Source organism: Cydia splendana, chromosome 20 (assembly GCF_910591565.1).
Source record: "Cydia splendana chromosome 20, ilCydSple1.2, whole genome shotgun sequence".
Lineage (NCBI taxonomy): Eukaryota > Metazoa > Arthropoda > Insecta > Lepidoptera > Tortricidae > Cydia > Cydia splendana.
Genome location: NC_085979.1, coordinates 5,673,713 through 5,700,169, shown reverse-complemented (window position 1 = coordinate 5,700,169; position 26,457 = coordinate 5,673,713). Strand labels below are relative to the sequence as shown.

At 34.9% G+C, this 26,457-nt stretch overlaps 1 protein-coding gene and 1 long non-coding RNA gene across 2 annotated transcripts in view; both read right to left on the bottom strand.

Annotated features, from left to right (window-relative positions):
- The window catches only part of LOC134800726 (uncharacterized), a 100,389-nt gene extending 87,686 nt beyond the window's left edge, over positions 1 to 12,703 (bottom strand). The window contains exon 1 of the mRNA XM_063773248.1: positions 12,547 to 12,703. The gene's annotated coding sequence lies outside the window, so the exon portion shown is untranslated. The remainder of the gene's footprint in view (positions 1 to 12,546) is intronic.
- Positions 1 to 26,457, bottom strand: part of LOC134800869 (uncharacterized) — a 417,476-nt gene that overhangs the window by 360,470 nt on the left and 30,549 nt on the right. The gene's annotated exons all lie outside the window — the stretch shown is intronic.

The window sequence follows — 26,457 nt, the reverse complement described above, 5'->3', positions numbered from 1 at the left end:
AATAGACGAAAGGGGAGGAAGTCACATCACTGCTTCTTCATACAAACCTAGTCCCCATTTCCCTCTACTGGATATTAACCCTTTTACTCGTTTTGATGTCGTCCGAGTTTTTTCTTACTTTTATGATTATGATATGTGCATTTACAATACCTTTTCATGTGGATAAGAGTTAAATAAGGAAATTAACATTTATAGCCCTTAATTTTTGGGTATGTCTACAGGAAAGACGTGAACACGGTTTTGTGTTTGACCGGTCTAGCGTGAGTCATCCTTAAGGCTGCCTAGCTGTTAAATATTTCCATAAACTATTTATTATCATTTATCAAGCACATACGTCAGCAAAATATACTATTTTTTTTTATTAAAAGAAACTGACATTTTCGCCGTTTTGCCCTACAGGTGATGTTTCCACTTTTTAATTAAGTATATATATTTTTTTATATCCATGTTTGGTGCTCATTTTGGCTTAGATAAAACGTTAAAATTATTCTAACAAAGTTTTATAGCTATAATTTGAGAGTAAGCCCAAAGGTATCACTGATGGAAAAGGTTACTTGCACAATCAATTACAATGGCCATTTGCATAGGCAATTATTTATAATGCCCTACGAGTACAATATATTGTCGAAATCGCCTATCAAATATGTTGCAATGCAACTAGATATGTTTATTTGTTGGCTTGGAACGTGAAATATTTAGATATCGTATTGGGGATTTAAGTATTCAGAAGACTACTTATTTCTTGTGTTGAATGATAATCCTATAGTAGGGGAGCCCAAGAGGGGATTTTTGTCGTTACTCGAGCGCGTCAGATTAAGATATGAGTGATATCTTGCTATATATCGTCGGCTCCCTAACTACTAAGACAGAATAGAATATCCAAAAAAATCGCCACCTTACATACTGTTAATATGAATACGATGCTAGAATGTCTATTGCTGAATAAAAATGTACACAATATAGACTTATATTCTTCAAATATTGTATATATCTAAATAAGAAAGTATATTTTGAAAAACCTGTGGTGAAAATTAGGTTGAAAGTTTTTATCAACTACAATACAGTCAGCAGCAGAAGTTGTTAAGCGGGCGAGGTGTTCAAAATTACCTTGACACGCTCTTATTCTCTTAACAATAAAGTCGCGTCAAGATCATTTTGAACACCTCGCCCGCTTAGCAACTTCTGCTGCTGACTGTACCTACCCATAGTGTAAATTTCATTCGATAGCGTCACGTGACGTACGCATTTGCGTTAAGTATCATTTTATGTGGGATTTTGAGTTTCCAAAAAGTCCCGCTTGGCGCGTTATTCTAAATCCCATACAGAAATAGATATAACGCGAACGCGAACGCTCGTCTCGCTATTGAATGAAAACACTTAGCCCGATGATGTCTATTGTTTCATTTATGAAGTTAATACTTACACATATTTAATTACACAAACGGGTCTACCGCGATATAATTTCATTGTTTTTACCTTTAATTCCGACGTTTCAGCTGTGTTGCACCAGCTGTGGTCACGGAAAGACTGACGTCCCAACAAATGTCAACGGAGATATTAATAAAACAACACTAAACTACCCGAAATTAGTTTATAAAAATGTTCGGGGTAGAGAAAGAAATTGCAGCTGCAGCTCAGCTGAAACGTCGGAATTAAAGGTAAAAACAATGAAAATATATCGCGGTAGACCCGTTTGTGTAATTAAACATGTGTACAAAACCCGAGAGTTTAAAGTGTTATGAAGTTAATACAGTCAACGAATATTTTTGTTAGTACCGTAAAATGGGGTGAGTAGGGTTCGCGGGGAGAGTTGGGTTATGAATGGGGAGAGAAGGAATGAAAGGGGGGTGAGATGGGATTTTAAGGCTACTGCTACAAAAATAATGTATTCCAATTTAAAATGGAGCTATAGTAATTAAATACTCATAAAAAAAAAATCGATCCAACAATCTTCCAAAATCACCTTTGTATGAAAACCCGTTCACCCCAAATACGAGGGACTACGGGGTGAGATGGGATTTCCTGTTTATCGTCAAAGTTATGAAATGGAACTACCCAAAATAAAATAAAAACTAAAATACAAACGTCCGGAACACTTATTATTTATTATACTAAACACCATTCAGTTTGCATATGCAAAAATAAAATGTTATCGAGGTTTGAATGTCAGTTTTACACCTACTTATACGGTACGGTAGTGTTTTAGTTTATTAGAAGTATCATAGAGTATCTGACATTTTAATCTATTAAATACACAACCCACTGAAAACCTTAAAAGCAATCGCTGATTTGTCGATGAAATTATCGTTATTCGAGAAAAAGTTTGTGGACGGCATAGCCCCTACGACGGAATTAGCCACATTGACCAAAGAAATTGTAGAGCGTAGAAGTTTTACATACAAAACTTCAAGTAATATCGAGTCAGGATTAGATTTTAATGGTCGAATGCCGCCATGGTAATTGGTTTGCGAAACGCCTTGGAAGCAAGTATTAACGTCCGTGGGAACTATTGTATTGATATAGACCTGTATCTCATTATATTCAAATTACTTGTTTTACTTTAATGATAACGCAAGATTTGTTAAGAAATATACTAAATATAGCACCTACGAGTTTTCTATTCTCTGGACGATCGGGTTTTAAAATTTACCAGCTTAAATTTCACTAATTAATAAGATCAGACGTCACTTTGCTGAAATGCATATTCATTAAAACAACGTCCGTGGGAACTATTGTATTGATATAGACCTGTATTATTGTTTTACTTTAACGCAAGATTTGTTAAGAAATATACTAAATATACTACCTACATACAAGTATTCTATTCTCTGGACGATCGGGTTTCAAAAACCAGCTTAAATTTCACTAATTCATGAAATTTAAGCTGGTTTCAGACGTCACTTTGCTGAAATCCATATTTAAAACAAAAATAATGCCAAGTACAAATAACGTGCTAGCAAAGACATATGTAACTTCGTATAAGATGAATAAAGTCTAAGGCAAAAAACGTGCCTCGGAAATCAAGAAAAAGTCATTCTCGGATAGATGGTGCACACTACTGCACACACCTTTGGCCTATGGTCGGATATTTAACAATTTTAACACATAGATATCAGTGAATGAACAAGGGTCAAAATTATATAAAAATAATAAAATCATTTATCCATATATATACATTTTTTTGATAATTTTATACGTTTTCATTTTGAGTTTTAGTCGTGTGTCGATAGATGGCAGTAAATTTACCGTGACTACAAAATTTACTATGACAGGACCCCTCTATACTATCTATTCTCTTTGGTGCTAGTCAAGCAGTGCCGGGCGCCAGTAGGTACCTCTAGTGTAAATTTCATTCGATAGCGTGACGTGGCGTACGCGTTTGCGTTAAGCGTCATTTTGTATCGGATTTTGAGTTTCCGAAACGTCCCGCTTGGCGCGCTGTTGAAAACCCCATACAAAAATAGATATAACGCAAACGCGAACGCTCGTCACACTCATCATCATCCTCCTAGCGTTTGTCCCGTACTGTGACGGGGTCCGCTTTCCTACTTTTCTCCTTCCACTTCGCTCTATCCTGGACATCGGTTTCCGCTAACCCACAGGCGTTTAAATCTTTGGCGATGACGTTACGCCAACGCTGCCTTGGTTAGCCCCTCCTGTTTGGGCCTGGTAAGGCGAAGCTAAGGGCTCTTCTTCTTCTTCTTCTTCTTCTCAGCATATTTGCGTCCACTGCTGAACATATGCCTCTTTCATGGATTTCCATGTTGTTCTGTATGCGGCGGTTCTATGCCAGGTCGGCCCTGCCGTCTTTCTAATGTCGTCCGACCATCTGGCTCGTGGTTTTCCGTCCCTCCGGCTTCCCAGTCGAGGTCTCCAGAACAGTACTCGCTGGCCCCATCGGTCGTCATCCCTGCGGCAGATATGGCCGGCCCATTCCCACTTCAGTTGCGCAATTCTTTTGGCGATGTCGGTAACTCTCGTGCGTTGGCGAATGTCCTCATTCCGAGGCTCTATTGCCTACGTATTCAGGCGGTCTTCTTTTGACATGGCCAAACCACCTCAGCCGACTTTCTTGGAGCTTATCGGCGACGTCTGTCACTCCTAGGCTACCACGGATGTCACGGATGTCGGAAAGCTCGTCACAATATTGAATGAAATTTACACTAGACCGGTACCTACTTTGTTACATCAAAACTTGTTTGAATCTTTAGAAAAGTACATAACTAATTGTAAGCACTATTTAAGAGTGAAGTAACATACCATAATAGGGTCCAACTGGCCATAATGTAGACCTTATGTATTTGTAATAAGGTTAAAAATAAATGACGACCTGTCTGGCCTAGTACCCACTAGGCCAGACAGTGACCCAGTGACTCTGCCTGTGAAGCCGATGGTCCTGGGTTCGAATCCCAGTAAGGGCATTTATTTGTGTGATGACACAGATATTTGTTCCTGAGTCATGTTTGTTTTCTATGTATTTAAGTATTTGTATATTATATATATCGTTGTCTGAGTACCCACAACACAAGCCTTCTTGAGCTTACTGTGGGACTTAGTCAATTTGTGTAAGAATGTCCTATAATATTTATTTATTTAAATGCGTGTACGATGGTAAAGGATAAAACAGGTAGACAAAGTAGGTCACTATGGGTTCTGAATGCATGCAATAGGTCAACGGCTACCATGGATCAAAAAGGTTAAAGCTTGACTTATATAGGCGTGGCTAAGGGCCATACTACACTATTATACCTATTATAGCGTCTTCAGAGCGCCGGCATCTAGTAAGCGCTTAGAGTATTTAATAACCGGAGTCGCCTTATTAGCTTACCCCTTTACCAGTGTACAACTTAAAACCTAAAAATAAAAATAAACTAATTTTAAAATAAATAAAAATAACTAAAAAGTATCCCCCTGTAGCATGATGCCTTGAGGGCCCACTATTAAGTTATATTCATGAATCGCTGGCCCAATATTACAGGGTTCTATGTTTCACTTTTATCGAACTGAAATTTGAACATTGTCATAGTGACATTAAGTTGGATTTCAACTATTTTAAAAATGTAACATAGAACTTTGTAATCTTGAGCCAGCGAAATGTGTAATTTTTTCGTAAAAGGTATCAAACATCATTCACCATTCATTCATTTTGTATCATTCACCACAAGGTTAGGAAAAGTTGTTTCGAGTATACCATGTTGATAATTGATCTTGACATTTGCACATACTTATTGTATCTAGTGTTGTCTTATTTATAGCGCACGCTAGCCGGTTTTTTAGGGTTCCGACCCAAAGGGTGAAAACGGGACCCTATTACCCATTGATATAGAATAAGAACTGGATACCCAATCAGCCGCAAAAAATGGCCCCGCAAAAGTAACGTTAAAACAGATCACGCGTTACTTTTTCGTTTAGTCTTGTATGGACCGCTCAAATGTGAAGTTGTCAACAATGTCGTAAAAATATGCAAAAATAACAATGATAAAACAAGGAAAAAGCATGGAATGTATTTCTTTCGGTAAGTGCTTTGGATAGCATTACATAATTTATGTAATCTGGTGGTAATTTCATGGTTTTGAATAAATTATTTTGTTAGTACCAAAGAAGGGATGTGTAGGAACAAAAATCTAATGAGTCGATGTGAGGTTAATACTTTTTTATTTTTATATGGAATTCGTAACATATAATATTATGTTTAAATTCAAGATTTCCAAGAAAACCTATGCGACGTGCAGAGTGGACTGCTATTATAGCAAGAGATAGGGGTGACGCAGTTTTAAACAAGGCAAAACGGCACTTGTGTGTTCAGCCCATTTCCTTGTTTCCGACATATACACGACCAATAAGGTCATCGACTAACTGTAAATGCTAAACCTGTCTGAACACAGTGACAACCACAGGATTTTTTGATAAAGACCATAACCAATCAGTACCAGTAGCGACCTAAATGTCCCCGTGCACTATATTGCAAAGAACTAAAGCGCGAAGATTATTATGTAGATCTAAAATACACAGTTATTTAATAAGTTGAATTTATTTCAAGGAAAATAGTATTTAAAGACGAATGCTTACTTATTAAAAATAAATTTGTTTTATGATAACTTACAAGGGTTGTTACCATGAATTAATTTTATTTGAACTCCCGATCAAATTAAATTTGTTTCATTTATTACTTTGATTTTTCTGTACAGTAATACCTATTAAAATGTACCAAAGGGACTCTATTCGTTCATTATTCTCGTTTGACGTTGTTTGACGTAAATACAATGGTGACGTTACGTTTAGTGCCATCGGACTTAAAAGTTTTAACAGTGTTGGTACTAATGTTTACAAATTTGACACTTAATGCTTACGACAGTAAGTTCTTTTCCGTACAAAATATTTATCTTGACTCAAAATTTACGTAAGCGTTTTTATCATCAATGCAAATTTTCCGCTAATGTCATTCTGACCCACATTTTGTTGACGTTTTTGTTCCGCTCTGTGTGTCTATTTCTAATATTAAGTCAGTGCTATTACCAGACTCCGCTGTCCGTCTATCTGACCCACTGACTTAATATTAGAAATAGACACACAGAGCGGAACAAAAACGTCAACAAAATGTGGGTCAGAATGACATTAGCGGAAAATTTGCATTGATGATAAAAACGCTTACGTAAATTTTGAGTCAAGATAAATATTTTGTACGGAAAAGAACTTACTGTCGTAAGCATTAAGTGTCAAATTTGTAAACATTAGTACCAACACTGTTAAAACTTTTAAGTCCGATGGCACTAAACGTAACGTCACCATTGTATTTACGTCAAACAACGTCAAACGAGAATAATGAACGAATAGAGTCCCTTTGGTACATTTTAATAGGTATTACTGTACAGAAAAATCAAAGTAATAAATGAAACAAATTTAATTTGATCGGGAGTTCAAATAAAATTAATTCATGGTAACAACCCTTGTAAGTTATCATAAAACAAATTTATTTTTAATAAGTAAGCATTAGTCTTTAAATACTATTTTCCTTGAAATAAATTCAACTTATTAAATAACTGTGTATTTTAGATCTACATAATAATCTTCGCGCTTTAGTTCTTTGCAATATAGTGCACGGGGACATTTAGGTCGCTACTGGTACTGATTGGTTATGGTCTTTATCAAAAAATCCTGTGGTTGTCACTGTGTTCAGACAGGTTTAGCATTTACAGTTAGTCGATGACCTTATTGGTCGTGTATATGTCGGAAACAAGGAAATGGGCTGAACACACAAGTGCCGTTTTGCCTTGTTTAAAACTGCGTCACCCCTATCTCTTGCTATAATAGCAGTCCACTCTGCACGTCGCATAGGTTTTCTTGGAAATCTTGAATTTAAACATAATATTATATGTTACGAATTCCATATAAAAATAAAAAAGTATTAACCTCACATCGACTCATTAGATTTTTGTTCCTACACATCCCTTCTTTGGTACTAACAAAATAATTTATTCAAAACCATGAAATTACCACCAGATTACATAAATTATGTAATGCTATCCAAAGCACTTACCGAAAGAAATACATTCCATGCTTTTTCCTTGTTTTATCATTGTTATTTTTGCATATTTTTACGACATTGTTGACAACTTCACATTTGAGCGGTCCATACAAGACTAAACGAAAAAGTAACGCGTGATCTGTTTTAACGTTACTTTTGCGGGGCCATTTTTTGCGGCTGATTGGGTATCCAGTTCTTATTCTATATCAATGATCTGACCCAAGTTTTATTTATAGAAAAAAATAAAAGTAAACTACACCCACAATATAACCAACACGTACCTATATCATTATCACGCGTATGTTTTACACGAGTCGTGTATTTTTACTACCCGTATATTTTCATGTATCTTTGATTTTTTCGCCTTGTATCCGTCTGACTGTCGTTTTCGTCACATAAGTTTACATAGTCTTTCATGTTGATATCATGTTTCACATACATCGTTGCTTTATGCATGGAGTAAATAAGTATAATTTCCACAGTGTTGACGAATTTGTAGTTACATTCATTTAAAATATGCCACATAACTGTTTCTAATAAACTGTAAGCCATTTTTCTTAGTTTCTCAAATAATAAAATTGCCATAAGCAACCATATACATACTTCGTCTTTGACTTGGCGGTAGAGGCAGCAAGTTATTAAAATCAATTCTGCTTACGCTGCCAATTCCAACACCTACGATTACAATTAATATTAATTTCATTATTTCGTCGGAACTTATATTAAAGTCAAAAAATCAACAACGCACCATAAATCCAATAAAACAGAATTAATATTTTTCAACTTTACCTCCATAACAATTTAAAAAATATAACTACGCGTGTTTGAGTAGACCTTTTTACCGCTAACGTTTAGATGAAATATGTTAAATGTTTTTATTTGTGTAGTTAAATTTATAATTTAAAATTATAAAATTATAGAATGTATTATTTATTAAGTTCATGTTGATTTTATACAAATAAAACTGCAAATTATAGCAAACATTGTTTTTTGTTTTTTTTATAGGCGTAGTGGCAGAGTGTCATTACGAACCATAAAGCAAATACTGCCTCTAGTTTTTTTTAATGGATGAATGCCACGATGCTGTTTCACAAATATCTGTGAAATGAAAATTAAAAAAGAGGACTTTGCCGGCCTAGGCCTGCAAGATGTGTATGAAATTCCATTAACGACCTTTTGTCCTAGCCGCACCTGAAACGTCATACTTCGCAGCCTATTATAAGGAACATAACATCAATATTTCATTGCATGTTAGAGAAAAATATTTTTTTTCGAAGTCAAAGTAAATGAAACATTATTAGATGCCATTTATGTTGTTATATCGTTACTACGCCCCCAGTTCTTTGACTCCTTATCGCTATGAGACTTAGCGCATTTAATAACCGGAGTCGCCCTTAAGAGCTTACCCCTCTGCCGAAAACCTTGCACAATTGTGCAAACTTTTGTATGAACTGACGTTTATCTTACATGGCTATTTGTACGTTACGTACACATCATGTAGAAATATTAGCCACACATTTGACGTGCCTCTCCCCCGCAATAATCGGCAGACTGTTTTGTACGGAAAATGACAGCCAAGGCGTCTCCAGTTACTAAATGCTCTAAGCTATGAGACCTTGACATTTGCACCTATCATCTCTAGCCAAACCAATAATTGTTTACATTTGCGAAACCGACCGGTTTTTAGCATAAGTAAATAAGTTAAACCTTCATGTCGACTTCGAGTGGTATGTTTCTTGACTGAGTTTGTGTTGACATTTCTCAATACCGAAATTATTTTACTATCACTTTCCTATATAGGTAGGTACATATAAAAAATGGATTTTCTTCAAACCCGATCCAATGCTGCTACGTGAAAATGTGCTTAGGAGAACTTTGCTAACTTTTTAATTAATGAGGATTGACATTTACAGAGTTTGGAAAAAAAAAACTTTTAATAACTTCATTACCTTCCGTCATTCTTTCTGTCATTCGTAATTCCATCATTCCAATCATTGCAGTGTTAATTGTATAGTACATTACGATACAAGTGCGAAAAATATGAAATTCGAAACGAGTGGCGATAAATTGAAACACGACCGGAGGGAGTGTTTTAAATCGACACGAGTTGCTAATTACCTTTATGCACGTGTATTGTACAACGTTTAACAGTACATATGGCCTTTTAAATTTGCGACATATGCACGTATTGTGCCTATTACTGCACTAGGGCGGTAAAGTAGCACCATATTATGTACTGTAAATGTTATTTCCAGTATTACGTACAGTCACCATTAGATATATCGGAGCAGCTAAGGTGTTCATAAATATCTGCCGTTTTGTCGACTAAATAGTGATTGGTTTTAAGTTTATAAAATACATATTTATGTTAGTCTGTAAGGTATTTGTAATATGGGTTGTTGCCTGAATTATATTTCTAAATAAATAAATAAATATCTGAAGCGCGTTAGAGCGCGTGTTCAGATATTATAGAGCACTTCGGCCGCTCCGATATATCTGATGGCGACTGTACATTGACATAACCGCAATACTGAAGCAAGATATTTAAACTAACTTCATTACTTGCCGTCATTCCTTCATTCCAATCACTACACCATCACTAGTAATGTCATTTCTTTATAGCTGCCCGTAACAGTCAACGAATAAATCGTCAATTTTGACAAAAAAAAACCCTTAAATATAATTAAACATTTATCAGTTTAAGTATCTCTTTCATGTAGAGACAAAATGATTGCATTATTACACTGGTTGTAGTATTACCGAAATTTAAATCCACTGCAATACCAGACTAATCTAACCTAGATCTAATGTAGTTTTGGGAAGGTCAAGTAGACAATAATATTTCACAAACACTAATATGACGGCGTACGTTAAATAGTATGAAGTGAGGTTGAAAAGCTTGATTATAATTATCATTACAAGTATTGTATACTTACTACCTATACTTTTTTTGCTATCTAAAAATAGATAAACAAAATTATCTAGCTTGGCGCGAAAATTATGACGTATAAATAACACTTTCACTGCATGGGCTATCAAAATCGCTGCAGAATTTTCTCGGTCTAACCCTAGGCCTGCAGGCCAGAAAAAAAGTGCGTACAATTGTAAGTAAATGGTGTTTTCGAGTACGTAACAACCTATAACCAATAATTAGCGTCTGTCCGGTGGATAGCCAATAATTCAGCGGCGTAATGTGAAACCTGCCGCATTGTTGGCAAATCCGACTGCGCAACTATATCGGCAAAGATTCAATTACTTTGCAGACCGGACATTTACATAATATATTAACAGTTAATGTAATTAATGAGGGAAGCGCGAATATTAGATAGGACTATCTCTATCTTCGATTTATTAGCATTATTAATAGATGTAGCATAGCTAGGGTTTGTGTTTTTGCATGCCAGTTGCTGGTGAAGTATGCATGTCCTTCTTAATTGCTAAGTCCATCTTTTGTACCATATTTTAAGCAAAATATATTTGATTTTTTTTTATCTTAGCGTTTATCTCAGTTGCATAATTCAGGTATAGCGTCCCAGATTCGATATTAGGTACAAAACAGTATAATGTAATATTTATTTAGTTTTTAGTTAGACGGTAATTTTTAAACACCTTTTTTATCCTATCAATTTTTATTTTTTATAATTTGTATTGTTTTTTGATTATCATTGTTGACATTTTATAATTAATATCTTTGCACGGAAAACATATAAAAACTCTAAAATGCGCGGTTTCCCAGAGATAAGACCTAGCTAGATGGATTTATTGCTCTCGAAAACCCCCACATATCAAATTTCATCGAAATCGTTAGAACCGTTTCTTAGATCTCCGACATATATGTATATTGCTCGTTTTAAGATAGATTTTTTTTTCGATTGAGGAAAAATATTTTTTAATGCAAATAATTACATTTCTTCTATTTTTTTTACAGAAACAGATAAATAGATAGATAGATAGATAGATAGATAGATAGATATATTTGCATACCAAATTATTGAGGATCATAATATAAATTCATAACATTAACCTATGAATAATTTATCATTATGAAATGAATAAACTGAGCTAAACTATATCTTTAGCGTAAAAATCAAGTAAAAAAACCTGATTAAGTCAACAGGATTGCACAAACAGAAGGTTAAACTTGGGTTAAACAATGGCGGTCTTATCATTAAACAGCGATCTCTTTCAGCATATGATGCGCGACTTGACATGTGAATAGTTGAATAGCAAAGTGCAGAAATATACTTAAATAAATCGTCAGGTGACAAGTCAAGCTCACTCACTATAGCAAATAAATAATTAAACAAAAATCAACTTTGTTTCATTACTATCTCTGTATTTTTAGGTATTAAAATAAAAGTAAACAAACATTTTGTACTCTTTCGGGTAGTTATAACATTTATTGGTTAACCGACTAAATACAAAACCGCCTGGATCAGTCGGTGAACGACCTGACTTTAACCTACATTATTTGATCGTGTAATGTTTTCATCTACCCTCAACTGGCTTTAGAAGCCATTTGAGGGTAGATTTTGTTTACTTTTATTCAAATACCTACAGATACAGACTACAAACGATGTTTTCGGGGCACCCAAAATATATTCATGACCTGATGATATTTCTGTGCTGAAAACGGGTTTAAGATTATTTCTTTTACGAATTATATTTAATTCGCCCCAAATATATTTATGACCTGAAGATATTTCTTCAGGACATAAATATTTTGGTTGCCCTGAAAACCGGTGAGGTGAGAAAGGGGTGCTGACAACAGGTTTACGATTACCCGTTTTCAGCACCCCTTTCTCCCCTTGAAGAAAGCAAACGTTTGATTTGAATGTTTATTGACATTGCCAAATTCACTTTAATAAGAACCATTAACGAGAGCACCATCATCAATTCGTTTTTTCTGATCTTTCGTATTGTTGTCATTCATCTTTTTTTTAATCGAGTTTATGCAATGTCAGCGCTTAAAACAGATTTCAATGTAAACATGCTTAAATAACCTTAACCTTACTACCAACCTGAAAACTCCAACAACACTAACACACTTCACAGACACATCAAAGCATATTCCATTCACTCACACGAAAAAAAGTAAAATTAAAAAGTAAATTTAAAAAGTTGTCTGCGGTCCGTTACGCGCGCGCTTGCCGCCAAAACGCGGTGGAGTGTCACAGACAACGAGCGTAAGGTCGGACCGAATGCCCCTCCATTTACCGGTTAAATGCAATTATTTGGTGTATTAACTATACCGTGTTATTGTGTTTTAATAAACGGTATAAACGATTTGTGAATAATTACGTATTCGTTTTTAAATGTCAAGTTAATTTTAACACGTCAACTAAATAAGGTGGTGGTGCTCGACGCGGTCCCAGTACATGTCATCTTGAAACTTAAGTAATTGTCAATAGAGGTGACAGCAGGGTGTCATCTATTGGGCATTAGCATGTCGTACCACCACATCACATGGCCTAACAAAATGTAGTGTTTTCAATATTTCCAGTTTTCGTTGCAGGATTTTTCATAGTAGAACTGATTAGACGCATACTACGCGATCTAGATATAAACTACAATATCAAATGACTTTATGACACTTTACCTACCCCGAAATTGCGAATATTTCATACATTTTGGCTGATTACATCTGTTTTTTTTTTCATGGGTCAGGGGGGGGGGGGGGTGGCATTCAGACCAATAGAATTCTAGTTCCAATTTCTTCTCAATTAGCTACTTTTACTATGGGACTAACCCTAAAATCGGGGAAAAATGTTTGGCTTTTCCATAGAAAACGTCCACAGACCTATATCGAGTAGACGGAAAAAGTGTATGTACCTCGCGTGCCGAAACGACGATTATAAATCGTCGTTGCTCGCCGCGATGCTCAGTCCGCTCTCGACCGCTTTCCGTGTGTGACGTTCGGATGTGATAACAAAATGGCCCCTTGCTCGATAATAAACTGTTCAAACACCACCAAAATGTAGGAGCTATTAATCAAGACATTTCCTTTCATTGGTAAGTACTATTTGCCCTAAAATATCTGTTATTATTTAAAAAACAATTTATTTTGATGCTCAGTATTAATTTCATATAAACAGTAGCAGGCGACTCTGTGTCTAATGCTACTTTTCCATTGCGGCTTTAATTTGACGCGCTAGACTTGGCAAGCATTGAAAACCAGCAACGAAAATAAAACAATCCAAACTTGTCGAGACGCATTCAAGGTTGATTTATTCGTCTGTCAAAAGTAAGATATAGTGTTGTACCCTACGATTTTCAATGCCGAATTCTTAATCGATTAAAATCGATTTTGAAGACAGAAAAAATGATAACTATTTTTTCAACCTACTATTTATGTAGCCGTGTGATAAAGTAGTAGACAAAATGAAATCTGTACTATTATCTTTTATAAATACGACACGCTTCTCTCTCTTTCTTTTTGCATAGTTTCTATTTGTTGTTCTTTTCTAAGTGCACTTACAAGGAAGGGTACCCAACTGTCCGACTCCGATGTGATTTATTTTGCTATATGTTATAGAGTAGTCTAAAATAACGGACACGTATTTTTTTGTAGCTACCCAAACTCAACCTGTTAGGAGAAAATGGCCTTCAAAGTACTGAACATTGACCAAACCTTCTAATTTCTGAGAAGAGATTAGTTCAAAAAAATTGATAATTAATTACTGGTTTCGTTATATGTTGTAGAACATGAATAAAGAACGGGGACGTGTTTTGTCATTTCACCACAAACTCATTTTTTATATAAAAAAAATTATATAAAATAAATAAATATATTTGAGTTGAGGTTGAGTTTGGGCAGCTAAAAAATACGGAACCCTAAAAATACGTGTCCGTTATTTTAGACTACTCTATAACATATATCAAAATAAATCAATTCGGAGTCGGGCAGTTAGGTACTCTTCCTTGTAGTTTCGAATCTTTTTTTATTTTTTCATGACGTATTCGGCTAGCTCTTCTTTTGGCTTCTAAAATTTCTTCCCTGGTTTTATTTCGCGATTTTGATGTTTCCATAGCCTACAACAACACATATACTTAGTGAGTTATATCCAAAAAATTGAAAATTGTCTAAATTTTATACCTATACATGTACATATAAAAAAGTATTAGATACAATCTTTTTTTAGAATAAGTAATAAGATTTAATTTAAAAAATTCAATTCAAATATTCTTTAGGAATTTAGTGATTCCGTTAAATATCATTCGTCTGTCTGTATCATTCGTCTGTTTTTATCTTTAGTCCGTCAGAAAATCGATGACATTCGCGTTAATCGATTTGTGATTTTTAGCGAGCGGGACCGCAGATATAAAATCCATGAGTATGAGCAAGACAGTTGAATCGTAGCGGGGCAGAAAGGCATCGGTGTCTTAGATCGGTTAGGACTTCCCATCACTAAATTGCGGCTGTGACGTCACAGTAGGTGGTAAAAAGTCGGCACGCTTGGTTTCGATATAAATCGACGAACTCTTTCCTTCTATCTCGATTATTGTTCTGTGAAAACGTCGACATCTGATCAGCCAAAATGTATGAAAAAGAAATTTTTTTTCGGGATTTCGGGGTTGGTGCCATAGTAAAAGTAGCTCAGTTTAGCGAGTAGAATCGAGCCCTGGATTTAAAGCCCCATGGTCAGTAACACACAGTATATCTTAATATGTGTGGGAGTCAAAATTTTAATGTAATTTTTTCAGAATGATTCTACGAATAGACAGGGCCTTATTAAATGTGTGACTTGTTAAAGGTCAAAACATTTGAATTCATTTAACCGCATAATAATTATGAACAGTTCCAAGGTGAGTGAAGTATTATTACCTATGTCTGGTTGCTTTTAATGTAAAACGGAGAAGTAGCTTCCTTATTCAGTATATCTACGAATATACATTTGCTTCCGCGTATTTTTAGGGTTCCGTACCCAAAGGGTAAAACGGGACCCTATTACTAAGACTCCGCTGTCCATCCGTCCGTCCGTCCGTCCGTCTGTCTGTCACCAGGCTGTATCTCACGAACCGTTATCACGGTTCTTCTTCACGGTCGGCTAGACAGTTGATATTTTCACAGATGATATATTTCTGTTGCCGCTATAACAACAAATACTAAAAACAGAATAAAATAAAGATTTAAGTGGGGCTCCCATACAACAAACGTGATTTTTGACCGAAGTTAAGCAACGTCGGGCGGGGTCAGTACTTGGATGGGTGACCGTTTTTATAGATAATGGTACGGAAACCTTCGTTTGCGAGTCCGGCTCGCACTTGGCAACCGGCCAATTTTATAAAATGAGGTAATTACAGTTAAAGTACCCAGCGCATTGAAGTTCTGTAAAATATTACTTAATTAATACTTTTTCAAATGGTTCTTAAATGCTGTACGGCGCCATGTTTTGTCATAACTGCATTGTCAAACGTTAACATTTGACAACCACAGTTATACTGGATAATGTAAGGAACCGTACAGCGCCATCTAGGTTCGAAGCACGAATTTGTCTTTACACATCTTATGAATATGAAAAAATCAATGAACTTTGCTTTTGTACTGATTGCACACTGATTTCAAGGAATAACGAGTGCCTTCCCGAGCGGGTGTGGTAAAACCTTCGAGCAACACGGAAGGGAGGCGGCATTCGCACTATTTCCCCTCTGCCTAGGTATAAGATCAACTGATCTAGCGCGGGTAATAAAACTAGTTGCGCTCGGATTTTTCACTAGACCGAGTCCAGACGCGCGGGTGAACACAGCAGCAGAAAAATGCCTAATTGCTCGGTTTTTTGTTGTAAAAAGAGGTCGGGGACATCTAATTTACAAAAAGAAGGTGTTACATTTCACGTATAATATTTTTTTTTTTCATATCATACGTTTAATCACATTTAAACACAATTATTATATTTTAGTCTCATGTAATTGTTGAATTTAGCGATTTTGCTCGCCCAGTACAAATTGCAGATCGGTCGAGCGACAAATCCGACTTCTCATCTGTCAGAATACAATAAAATTCTTCGACGAAAATGTGTTAGTGTGCGTGTTGTGACACTTGTGACATCCGTATACAAAAAGAGATCGAGGTTTGCAAGATTTGTCTTTGACGTGTGTCATTTTCTATGTATTTGTGTCGTCATTACAGATTGGATTTTGTATGTAAGTGTGTGAGAAGTGCGACTGTGTGCACCTTTCCCCCCGCAAAAAAATGGCAGAAAGATTTGTACGGTAAAGGGGCCCACTGATTAACAGTCCGCCGGACGGTATCGGCCTGTCAGTTAGAACAAAATTTTGACAGTTCCGAACAACTGACAGGCCGATACCGTCCGGCGGACTGTTAATCAGTGGGCCCCTTGTGATATCGCTTGGGCCCCTCCCTTCCGACGTGTCGGAAGCCGGTGTTGCTCGAAGGGTAAAACAGACCATTCGACTTTTGATTGTAACTTTAAGATACGTCAAAAATTTGCTAAAGATACGATATGGATCGGTTATGTCAATTTATAGTTCGCTTTTTTAACATTAGAAATAACTTGAAAGAAGTTAAGCGATCTTGATGTCTTTTAATTGAAAAACGCTTTTTAAAAATCAGTAACTATTACTTATGAAAGCAGAAGAATTTAAATGATCGTATTAGATTCATAATTGTTACATATTTGCCGTAACTTATTTTTTAAATGTGTTTTTCAATTAAAAGACACATCAAGATTGTTTACCTTATTTCTAATGCTAAAAAAACGAACTATAAAAAGTTACGTTTATGTTTGGAGCAACGTCACTTTTGACACTGACATCCGATGCATGTCGAATCCTTAGCAAATTATTGACGTATCTTAAAGTTCCAATTAGTATCAAAATGTTTTCCAATGCGCGGGCATAGATTATTTACATTGCACAACTTAAGTACCCGTATCTGCCCAATCTTGACATCCAATGGTGAGCGGCCCTTTGCTCTAATCGCCAAGGCCACAGACCCTATAAGTTATGGTGAGTGGTCCTTTAATTACGGTGAATTGTAATAGCCTTGGTCCCTTTTTCCAAATCATGCGACTTTATGTCAAACAAACAGTTATAATGAATATGAGCGCGGTAATGCCGCTAGTATCTTTGGCACTTTTGGGCTAGGTGGGGGTCGGGATGGGGCTGATAGTGTAAGTAATAGAATGGTATATTGGTAATGTGTTTAGATTTTAAGTTAGGATATATGTAGATTGTTAAGATATAAGTAGATTTTAAGATTGACTTGGAATGTACCTACCAATAATGTTTGACATGAATAAAGATTATTTATTATGTTATAATGATACTTAACATGTCTACTATGTACTTTTGATAGTAGAAGTACGAAATGTAATCTGAAAGGAATCAAGTAATGCATTCCTCTAATGAGGAATCGACATTGATTCCAATTACTAGTAATTGTAATATTAGAAAAGATGATTCCTGATTCCTCAAATGGAATTGTACTTAGTAATTCGGTATTGTTAGATTACAAAGTAATCTGGGAATCGGTAATCAGATTACAAAGTAATTTCGAGTAATCGTGGAATCAGGAATCAATTACGAAATGTCCATCTCTGATACTAAGAAGGTTACATTGGAAAAAATAATATGGTCGTTAAGTTTTCTTAAAACTTCGAATATTCCGCGCAGCTTCTTATTTTATATATATATTTATCTTTTCTTTCATAAGAACTTTCTCCTGACAATAACAAACACAATACAAAAACAATTAGCGAAATTGGTCCAGCCGTTTACGCGTTATGCCGTCACCAAGGGAAATAGGGATTCTTTTTTAAATACATAATATAGATTAGACTTAAGTAAGCTTGGGGTGGTGGACTAAAATGACTTTGTTAAACGTTAATCCAGCACTGGATTGGAAGTCTACACTATTCCAATGGCGCTGTATTGGGCGAGCTGGAATCAAGTAGACCGTCAATCCAGTCACTAGACTGGAATGTATAGTAATATCTATATTCCAGTACCGGTTCACAATATTCCAGTGGCATTCCAGTGCTGGATTCAATCAATGGATTGGAATGCTACTGGAATTGATGTAAACGGGGCATAAGGCGAAGTTTTGCAGTTTTGCAGCTAAAATGATATACAGGGTGGAAAGGCACGACGATCCTTTCCGGAAATGGGAGATAGTTTAGCCTAAGCTCTATATTTTCTCCATAGAAACTATGTTAATATGGGCAACCGTTTCTAAATTATGACCTTTTAAACATCCACGCAAAAAACTACTTTGTTCTAACCCTAACAGGTGACAGGGTCAATGAACTTACTTGTAAACAATCAGTATTCGACAGGAAATTATGCTAATTTGTTGCCATCTAACCATTTTTAGGTCTGCTTACAGCACGGTAAGAATCATTGCAGGATTTTCGCTTTCTTAGTGGTTCCACTTGTTCAATACTTGAATGAAATAGTTATGTTATTCCTTAATATTAATAATACTAACCACAACATTGTTTACAACGACAGTTCAAATGGTGACATTGACAACCACTCAAAAGTACGCAATCGTCTTATAAATATCTCTGGTTTCCTTGACTGATAAAAAGGTTTTAGTTTCTTAACACGTTTCACAAAATTATTTTCGAATAATTGGAAACTATTTAAAATAATAAAAAATTACATGTAGGTTGTGTTAGTTGCACCAAATGAACTTGCAAAAATGAAATACTAAGAATAAATCAAGAATAAATACTTCTTCAATACCAAACTAACAAACCTTCTTGCGTGGTAGGAAATAGACAAGACGTCTGATGTTTGAAATTAAATTTTCATTGAACTATACTTATTGAATGTCATATTCTTCAAATAAGAATGTTAGATGCTCGTGGCTATTTAAATTTGTGGGGCTGTGTAAAAGATATGGTGTACCAAACCAAACGGAATGTGAAACTGCGGACGAAATGAGACAAAGGCTAATTGGTGCTTTCTGCGGAGGATAAATGACGAAGAGCATACACTATATCGCATGTGCATCGACATACTCGGGTACGGGCTGCGGCGGCGTTGTAATACACGGAGGTACATTTGAACACCGTATGTGAAAAGAAGATAGTATTAAATATTGGAAAAAAGTAATTATCTAAGAAAGTAATAAAATTGTTTGTAATATTTTTGCATGCATTTGATTTATTTGACATTTATGCGTCATTCATACATCATTGCGATACTGTCAACGATCGGAAAAAAGTGTAAAGTCCCGAGCTTTCCCGACGGAGATCCTTAATCTAGCCGTCATGTGCACATGCTATAGGGTTATCACCACAGTTAAAAAGTAGTATTTTTGCAATTTTTATTTTTTACTCAATTAACGATTCTTACCATTACCAATAGTCTCTGTATCACTTAAACGACCTAATACTTCCGGGAAGGATCGTCGTGCCTTTCCACCCTGTATATGTACAATTGTACATGTAGACAATTTATTACAATTATTACGAAAGATATCCTTTACGTGCACTAATTGTCAAGACCTCGGTAGTCAAGTTACAGTGACAGGGGTCCTTCACAATAATTATATTACGAGGGGCAAAGTCTTTAGAATAACTAGGCGGCCAATCTTAATTTTAATGCGTGATTTCTTTTACTGTTGCCATTTGAATTGAGGAAATCAAAAACGGCTGAAGCAATGCAAGAGCACTACATTATAAAAAAAAATCTAGGGTAAAAATGAAATAACGCGCGATTTATAATTTATAATTGCCAGCGTTCCTGAAATATGTACTAATTACAGCCGTTCGAATGAAACCTCACAATTTTAGGGTCCGTACCTCAAAAGGAAAAAACGGAACCCTTATAGGATCACTCGTGGGTCTGTCTGTCTGTCCGTCTGTCACAGCCTATTTTCTCGGAAACTACTGGACCAATTAAGTTGAAATTTGGTACACATATGTTAATTAACGACCCAAAGATGGACATGTTTTTTTTATAATTTTAAAATACATAGGCCCGAAGTTAATTAAGAAAATAGCCAAAAAAATGACCCCCCCCCCCCGCTTTATCTCCGAAACTACTGGGCCTCAAATTTTGAAAAAAATACACAAAATAGTATTAGAAATGTGCAGTCAAGCGTGAGTCGGACTTATGTACGGAACCCTAGAAACGCGAGTCCGACTCGCAGTTGGCCGGTTTTTTTATATATAAATTATATTTTCATAGTTTGCCTGCCTCTTTTTGCTATAATGCCCATCCTAAGAACTTTCAGTATTACCCACGTAAGTTGTAACCTCGATCCTAGATCTGAGCCTCTACCATCAGTTTTAACATTGACATAACGCTCACGTCTACGTAATTTACTTTCTGTACATCTCGCTTGCACTATTGCTCGCATATGCGAGTACGAGCGAGATGCATAGAAAGTAAGTTACGTAAACGTGAGCGTTATGTCAATGTCAAAACTGGTGGTAGCCGTACTGGCGACAGCGCACCGAACCGGCACATCCGGAGATTGTTTAATATTAATATCTTTATATACATACATACGTACTGTAGAGTTGTAGACCTCGCGTTAGAATATCTAGTAGAATCATTAATAACCTACGGTCTAAGTGTGTACGGGAGGACCTTTCCTACCTATATAAGCAAGATTAAATCATTACAAATAAGGTTTTTAAAAATGCTTGTAGGTAAAAAATAAAAGAATAAGTGTAAAGGTGACTACGATCAGCTATATGGGAAGTGTGGGGTCCTCCCTGTTCAAGAAAAGTTTAGGTATCTTGTGGCCGTAGACCAATATGGGTGCAACGACCATAAAATGCCTAGACGGCTAAACGATAAGTTGTTAAGAGCTGACAGGCGTGCACAATATCTCGAACCACAATGTTGTAATTACTATGGGGAAAGAACATTACACTATATAACTCCTCGGATATATAATAACATTAGATTTCTGTCTGTAAATGAAAATATTACAAAAGCAGCGTTTAAAAGAAAGTTAAAACTGGAGATGTTGGAAATATACTTACCTAAAAAGTAATAATTTCAAATACATACTTACCTAGAAAATTATAAAATCATTCCACATTCATGTACATATTAAAATATCAATAACAATATAAATAGTTAAGAAATACATGCTTTCTTTTCTACTAACAATAGTATATAAGTCACGATTGTAAACATTTACCTTAATATTAAGTAAGAGTTGAGGGCGGCGCGCCAACAAACTGGTTACTCCAGTTTGGCGCATTTAATGTATATATGTATCATTGTAATTGTTTATATGAATAAATGAATTAATAATAATCTAAAAGTGATAAATACTTAGTTCATTGAGTCTTTATCACAGTGAACTCACAATAGTTTTAAGCACCATAGACTATAACTATTGATGCTTAAGTCCTTTATGCCAATTTCCACATTTCGGAAAAAATCCCCAAAATAGATCGACAAAAAAATCTATTTAATCATAGAATTCGGTCACAAATTTTCACGAGAATCGATTGAGAGTTGCGAACTGTAGAGCTTTGATGAAAGCATTATACCCAATATATTATTATTTTTTGGATTATTAAATGTATTTTTTTACCCAAGTTAAAACGGAGAACTTCACTAACGCTTCGGTCAATTATTTTATTAAATTATGTCACTTATATAAACGGGTTAAACGAAATTATGTAAGTATAAGACCTAGACATAGAAACGAAGTGCCTCTTATGTAGCAGGTGCGCGGAAGTCTAAGCTTTATAAATACAATAACAGGAATAGCCCAAGAAAGGTACGCTCGGCTAGTATGGCGGAATGGAAATAATTAGTAATTGATGAACTTTTCGATCTAAGGGACAGATAATAAATCTAGTGATTATCTGCTGTATTTGAACTTCAAGATATTCACAAGAGACGACACGTACTAGATCCATTCTAGATACGTTATAGTTTAGATATCAACTAGTTCTCTTTTGCAGCGCAATTCGGGCAACCAATGTCACTTTTACGTTAGGTAGAGTAAGATATCTATTAGATGTGAATTGGATCTCTAAGTCATATCCTGTGGAAATCGTTCAAGAGTATCTCCAGAATCGCGCAAATGTCAAATTTGACAGGTTAGATCTTAAACATATCTATAACACAGATGTCTACGTCGACACATAATCCAAATAAAAATATTACATTTAGTTATTAAAAAAAAATGAAAAAATATAAAAAATCACAGAAAATTTGTAAAAAATATTAATAACTTTTTTTCAATTTATACTCATAGAGAAATATTTGCTTTATAACATTGAGCATTGAGCATGAATCACACAAAAAATAATTATGTTACCTACATTTTAAAGTAAGCAACCACTGGACTTTACTTACTTTTCTCAATAAATTATTTGTATATTTATTAAACATTAATTTGAATTTAGGTCACATCTCAGACAAAATTAACTCTGTCACAACACAACCCTGTTCGTATAAACATAATACATATCATTTACGCGTTCGTGACACAGTTTCAATGCTTTTGGAGCTAATGAGCAGTTACCATGGCCGTCGGGTGCGAAAACACGATTTGACTCGACTTTGCTGACCAAGTGCTTAAAAGTTATCATTATGGCTCCTTTTGCCGGTTTAACCTTAAAATGGTTATTCTGGATACCAATCCAATCATATACTATAGTCTATATCTTTAGGTATTTAAAATAGTAGATTGTTAAACAAGGGGTGAAATGATGCCTTTCACCCGAGTTAAACACTCTACTTTTCATTTCGAATACGAGGAAAGTAAAATGCATGTTTTTTTTAAAACATGACGAAGTATAAATTTTTATAGTATATTTGAGGGTACTTTCAATTAACAATTTAGGCAAAAGTATCGTTATTTATGGAATGGGGAGTCAAATATCAGAATGGAAATTGTATAACTAATCCATTTATACCCAAATTTCAATCGCTGATCGTAAAAAAAAACGTACTTGGAACCTAAAATGCTCTAGTGCAGAAACGTATCATTTTCTGCACACCTTTTAGAACAACAATGACCCTCTTTCAGAGCATGAGAAATGAAAAAGAGTAACCCAAATCTACCCTCAAATGGCTTCTTAAGCCAGTTGAGGGTAGATGAAAACATTACATGAACAAAAAATGTAGGTTAAAGTCAGGTCGTTCAGTGATCCAGGTGGTTTTGTATTTGGTTGGTTAACCAATAAATGTTATAACTACCCGAAAATGTACAAATTATTTATTTACTTTTATTTAAGTATCTAATGACACAGAGTACATATAACATATCATACAATAATACATATCTATCATATGAAAAGTATGACATTTATGGAGCGGTCTGACCCAGTGGGTAGTGGCCCTACCTATGAAGCCGAAGGTCCTAGGTTCGAGTCCCGGTACGGGCATTTATTTTGTGTTCATCATACAAATATTTGGTACCGAGTCATGGATGTTTTCTATGTATTTAAGTAACTTATATTATATTATATCGTTCTCTGAGTACAAGCCTTCTTGAGTTTACTGTGAGACTTAGTCAATCTGTGTAAGGCGGTCCTATTATATATTTTTCTTTTTTTTTATAAACAGGTCATATGACTCTCAGTCTCAATATCATCTATCAAGAAGGCTAATTAACTAGCATTTAAACTTTAAATCAGTCCCATTCCCAGTCCCACAAATCAAAAAGTCGTAACTGACGCGATGTGTGTACTAAAATCCACCATTTCGTAGCATAGATTTTTAATGGTGTGGTTAGGTAAAATGAGCTTTATTACGAGGACGTAAGGTATAAATTTAAAGGTTATGTGGCAGTGTCGCAATTGTTCCGGCTGGCTGCGCGGGCGACGCTATCACCTTCCGCTCTCATAGGGTTGGCAACGGTTGAAAAGTTTTTGCTAAAATTAAAATTGAAAATAAATATTTCTACTTCATAAGTATGTTCAAATCGTTTGAAATTAATGACTATGTTTGCTGGCATAAAAAACATAACCCTGCTTTTCCAGTCAGGCAATAAGTATTTCACTAAATTTAGTAATTGAGCTACCTAACTACGGCATGTCATATTTGAGGGGCCCCCTGATTACCAGTCCGCCGGACGTTATCGGCCTGTCAGAAGCAAAATATGACAGCTCCGAACAACTGACAGGCTGATATCGTCCGGCGAACTGGTAATCTGTGGGCCCTTTTACGAGTATTAAGTAGGTATCTTAAGAAAATAGAAACAAAAATTATAACTTTCCGCCAACCCTATTTTAAGAACTATTTATAAATGTCGATAGTGAAAATTGCACATTATTAATGTGAAAAAAAAACAAATGAACAGTTTACAATTTAATATCCAAATAATAGAATACCTATAAATAAAAACACGAGTATATACAGCGTAAAACTAAATTGCTATCATTCTGCGTGAACAATTGTACACATACGAATAGTTACATACATAAGAAGTTAACATAAAATAAACTGATTATTTGATAACATGGCGAAACATGGTTTAAAACCAGTTTTAAAATTCTAATTTATTTCCATATAAATTCATTTTCTTTTATGGAAAATGAGGAGTTAAACATTTTTACATACTTTCATTTAAAGATACTTATATTACTTATATTTAAAAATATTTCTGCTAATTACTTGACCAACTCGCATTTGATTGATATACTCAATCAAATTGAGTTGACGATGTTCCAACTACACTGAAAGAAAGGTTTGCATAACAATATTAACAAAAACAAAATATTTTGTTAAACAAAAATTGGGTCATGCAAAATATGTTACATCTGCCTACATGTCGATTTGTAACAACAAATCGGTTTTAGGATACTGATCAAAATTTATTTCACTATAAATTAAGATCAGTTATTTTTGAAAATATACAATGAGTTAGGCAATTTTTTCAGTTTAGCTACCTATTGTGAATATTGTGATTCTACAGAAAGGGAAAAATGATAGGGTTCCGATATTCAATTCACCCTTCGGATTCGGGACATAAAGTAACTATTTTGACTATTATTTCAGTTTCGTTTTTGAATGCCTTATGTTGGATATATACTTACTTATACTTATATATATATATATATACTTCATACTACAGATCTAGTGCATAATTGTTTTCCATCGTATTTTCTCGGTTCGGATTTGTCATGCTACTTCAGTCAACCTCAGTACTTTTTGTACCGAGACCGACTAAAATAGCAAGACACGTTCGAACGTTTCCGTGAATAACGATGGAAAATAATTACCCACTACATCTGTACATACAATGTTTTTTTGTGACAAAGTACACGATATATTTGAATAAATAAGTGTTGAATAATAAAAGACAGCCATTGTTTTTAAATAACGTCATTCTCGTATATAAATATTAATTTTACGTGTAAACTTTTCAACATGCAACAAAATGAATATTTATTATTTCCTAGTTTGAAAATTACGTAGTAACTAAACTGCTAAAACTAAAATAACAATTCTGATACATTATTTGTCCAGTGCGTATAACTAAAATCATTTATAAGTGGTAAATCGTTTATGATAGATGTGATAATAATCTATAACTGATAGATTCTAAATTAGATGCTATTTATCAAAAATGTGTCAACCCACATTCATTTTGCAATAATAAGTCAACCCAAAAATTAAGTAAAAGTTGACATTTTATTGCAAAATCAACGTGCATTGATACATATTTGCTAAACAGCATCCCTATGAGGCTAGTGCCAAATTTCTAAATAATTTATAAATAGGTAATACAAATTAATAATTGCGTCACACACTGATTGAATGTTCTCATGATCTTCTGTATCCGAAAGTTAAGAAGGGGACAAAAGATATGGCGCGCAGCGCGAAACTTGCAACGTACGAAACTTAATTTCTCGAAATCTAAAATTTTCAATTATTTAAGGTTTATTAATGAGGAGATATGATTAAGGTTTTGTAAAAAAATCATATTTTTTCTTTGTTTAACTTTTTTGGGGATTCATTTGAAAATATAATTAATT